This window comes from Coregonus lavaretus (assembly GCF_964263955.1).
Source record: "Coregonus lavaretus genome assembly, contig: HAP1_SCAFFOLD_842, whole genome shotgun sequence".
Classification (NCBI taxonomy): Eukaryota; Metazoa; Chordata; class Actinopteri; order Salmoniformes; family Salmonidae; genus Coregonus; species Coregonus lavaretus.
The window spans coordinates 155651-160184 of record NW_028167091.1 but is presented as its reverse complement, the minus strand read 5'-3'; the positions used below and the strand labels follow the sequence as shown (position 1 = coordinate 160184).

The 4534-nt window shown below is 37.8% G+C and overlaps 1 long non-coding RNA gene across 1 annotated transcript; it reads right to left on the bottom strand.

Annotated features, from left to right (window-relative positions):
• Window positions 1-796: 796 nt before the first annotated feature.
• LOC311113889 lies at window positions 797-3914 on the bottom strand. Its single transcript, XR_014611057.1, has 3 exons — window positions 3751-3914; window positions 1347-1401; window positions 797-1069 (listed from the first exon to the last, which is right to left on the bottom strand). It is a non-coding gene; the product is annotated as an uncharacterized lncRNA (long non-coding RNA).
• Between the last annotated feature and the right edge of the window lie 620 nt (window positions 3915-4534).

The following is a 4534-nucleotide window of genomic DNA, read 5'->3' as shown; positions in this document are numbered from 1 at the left end:
CTCTCTCTCTCTAATTTCAATTTCAATTTAAGGGCTTTATTGGCATGGGAAACGTATGTTAACATTGCCAAAGCAAGTGAAGTAGATAGTAAACAAAAGTGAAATAAACAATAAATATTAACAGTAACCATTACACTCAGAAGTTCCAAAAGAATAAAGGCATTTCAAATGTCATATTATGTATATATACAGTGTTGTAACAATGTGCAAATAGTTAAAGTACAAATGGGAAAATAAATAAACATAATATGGGTTGTATTTACAATGGTGTTTGTTCTTCACTGGTTGACCTTTTCTTGTGGCAACAGGTCACAAATCTTGCAGCTGTGATGGCACACTGTGGTTTTTCACTCTCTCTCTCTCTCTCTCTCTCTCTCTCTCTCTCTCTCTCTCTCTCTCTCTCTCTCTCTCTCTCTCTCTCTCACACACACACACACATACACATACACACACTCCTTCTCTGGCTTTGGTTGATGACAGAGAAAGGGAGAGGTGCATAGCTACACTCCAATTCTGTAAGTGTGTGTGTGTGTGTGTGTTCAGAACTCCGGTGGTATTCTAGACATGTTCTTGCTAGGGAGTGTCCACTCCAGTACATGTGTAGTATAAGGATGTGTTGAGGCCTAAAGGGACCCTGTGTTTAACTCACACACTGCAACAAGACTGCTGTAGTAGCTTTTTGTTTTATTGAAGAACAACCGTTGTCTCCATTGAGCACAAAGTTGTGGTCCAGGTAGTTGTTTTATGATTGACTAAAAGAGGGGGACTTTCAGAGTGAGACTGATGTCTGTTGGTTGGATAGTAGTTAATTAAATGTCAGGTTGGTTGTCTATTGGTTATTTCTTGGTTGGTCGAACATTGGTTGGTTGGTTGAATGTTGGGCCTAGTTGTTTAGTCATTGGCTTGTTGGCTGAATGTCAGGTTGGTTGAACATAGATCCTTGTTGATAGGCTGTTAGTTTTCATTAGGTTGTATTTTGGTTGTTTTTTTGGTTAGACTGGTTCCTAGGAGGAGGAAGAGGAAGAGGAGGCTGAGCTGTGACCGTATGACATCATTCTCCCCTTACCTGCTGAGAGAGAGAGAGAGAGAGAGAGAGAGAGAGAGAGAGAGAGAGAGAGAGAGAGAGAGAGAGAGAGAGAGAGAGAGAGAGAGAGAGAGAGAGAGAGATAGAGAGAGAGAGAGAGAGAGAGAGAGAGAGAGAGAGAGAGAGAGAGAGAGAGAGAGAGAGAGAGAGAGAGAGAGAGAGAGAGAGAGAGAGAGAGAGATACATGAGAGACTTACTGTATACACCATATTTATGGGAATAGGCTGCCATTTGGTACAGTACACCACCAGGGAGTATCTACCTCTGGGACCGAACGTCTTCATGTAACAGTTAGTGCAGTAGGGCTTCTCATCATGCTGAAACACAATGCACAGAAAACATCTTAGTTCATTAGATACATAGATATACACAGATAGATAGATAGATAGATAGATAGATAGATAGATAGATAGATAGATAGATAGATAGATAGATAGATAGATAGATAGATAGATAGATAGATAGATAGATAGATAGATAGATAGATAGATAGATAGATAGATAGATAGATAGATAGATAGATAGATAGATAGATAGATAGATAGATAGATAGATAGATAGATAGATAGATAGATAGATAGATAGATAGATAGATAGATAGATAGATAGATAGATAGATAGATAGATAGATAGATAGATAGATAGATAGATAGATAGATAGATAGATAGATAGATAGATAGATAGATAGATAGATAGATAGATAGATAGATAGATAGATAGATAGATAGATAGATAGATAGATAGATAGATAGATAGATAGATAGATAGATAGATAGATAGATAGATAGATAGATAGATAGATAGATAGATAGATAGATAGATAGATAGATAGATAGATAGATAGATAGATAGATAGATAGATAGATAGATAGATAGATAGATAGATAGATAGATAGATAGATAGATAGATAGATAGATAGATAGATAGATATATAGATAGATAGATAGATAGATAGATAGATAGATAGATAGATAGATAGATAGATAGATAGATAGATAGATAGATAGATAGATAGATAGATAGATAGATAGATAGATAGATAGATAGATAGATAGATAGATAGATAGATAGATAGATAGATAGATAGATAGATAGATAGATAGATAGATAGATAGATAGATAGATAGATAGATAGATAGATAGATAGATAGATAGATAGAATTATACTATGACAACTATTTACTTTTTTCCCAACTGCCACCAGTTTGGCGGCAACACATTTACAACAAAGACATATTGACAGTCAAAAAAATACAAGTGTGTAAAAATATATATATAAAGTATGTTTCATGCTGAAACCCTCATATTAAACACCAATGCTATTTACTAAGTTCATGGTTTATATTAAGGATAATGTTTTACAGCTTTGTATTATATATATATATTTTAAACCATCTTATTTAATTATTGTATATATTTAACATGTGATAAGACCACACAGAGGACCAGAGATAATTACAGACTCATGTGATAAGGCCACACAGAGGGCCAGAGATAATTACAGACTCGTGATAATCTGAAGTACCCAAAAAGACAACTAGATGTCATTTGATAAAATTCCCCCCAAAACGTAAATGTTACCAAAATTCTGGTAGTTTACTGGTAAACATAGAAACTATCCAATAATATATCATTAATTTGCAACCCTAGTTCCTGTACCGGACACATGCAAATAATGCAAGTCCCTAAAGGAAAGGAAGCCAAGTTAGTATTTGAACAAAGCCGGAATGTGAGACAACAGTCTGCTGCCTCATATCAACTGAGGACTTAAGACACAGGAAAGGAAAGGAGGCCAGGTGAAAGGAAGCCAGGTTAGACTATTGGAACCCAGCCTCTGAAGGAAAGGAAGCCAGGTTAGACTATTGGAACCCAGCCTCTGAAGGAAAGGAAGCCAGGTTAGACTATTGGAACCCAGCCTCTGCAGGAAAGGAAGCCAGGTTAGACTATTGGAACCCAGCCTCTGAAGGAAAGGAAGCCATGTTAGACTATTGGAACCCTGCCTCTGCAGGAAAGGAAGCCAGGTTAGACTATTGGAACCCAGCCTCTGAAGGAAAGGAAGCCAGGTTAGACATTTACATTACATTTTAGTCATTTAGCAGACGCTCTTATCCAGAGCGACTTACTTAGACTATTGGAACCCAGCCTCTGAAGGAAAGGAAGCCAGGTTAGACTATTGGAACCCAGCCTCTGAAGGAAAGGAAGCCAGGTTAGACTATTGGAACCCAGCCAGTCAAGGAAAAGAGACCAGTTTAGGGTGTTGGAACTTATCCTGGGATGAAAAGAAGGCCGGTTAGAAAGGAAAGGACACCAGGTTAGAGTGTTGGAGCATAGCCGGTGTGTTAGAGAACAGTCTTCTTCCTCAGAGAAGCCTCTTCCTGTTGTCTGTGAGTGAGTCATGACAGACTGTTCAGAGCATGGAGACACACACACACACACACAAAGACACACACACACACACAGACACACAGACACACAATAGGAAGGTATAACGATTGAGGCTAGAAAAGATTTGTGATGCCTCTCAGAAACCTGTAACTATTCCATAATTCTATGGCATCTCTGACCCACTGGATGACACTGCAAACACACACACACACACACACACACACACACACACACACACACACACACACACACACACACACTCCCACACATTGCACTCACCAAAGTAGACGGGTTTCCCACAGATGGGACAGTAGCCCACCATGATAGATGATATTCCTGACACTGTTATTTAGCAGACAGCAAGTGTGGACGTAGAGAGTGTGAGTGTGAGATGGAGAAAGTGTGTGTGTAGAGAGAGAGAAAGTGTCTGTAGAGAGAGAGAATGTGTGTTTGAGAGAGTGTGTAGAGAAAACGTGTGTGTGTCAGAGAGATGTACAGGAAATAGGTTCAACTCTCTGAATGTGACGTGTTCTGATGAAAGAACCAGGATGTGGCGAGTACCTTGTCACAGCGAGACAAAGAAAAATCATTTCAAAAGAAAATGCTATATCAACACATTGGTGTCACTGGTAGTACAAAATATACATAGAAATAGGACATAGTTATGTTATGAAACGATATGATACATAGAACTAGAAAGATATGATACATAGAACTAGAAATATATGATACATAGAACTAGAAAGATATGATACATAGAACTAGAAAGATATGATACATAGAACTAGAAATATATGATACATAGAACTAGAAAGATATGATACATAGAACTAGAAAGATATGATACATAGAACTAGAAAGATATGATACATAGAAATATAATAACCTTTAGATAGAAGATGAATAAAGATATGCCTATTCTGGGCTGTTATGTCTGAACAGAACATCATGTGGGACTAGATCTGGGCTGTTATGTCTGAACAGAACATAATGTGGGACTAGATCTGGGCTGTTTTGTCTGAACAGAACATCAGGTGGGACTAGATATGGGCTGTTATGTCTG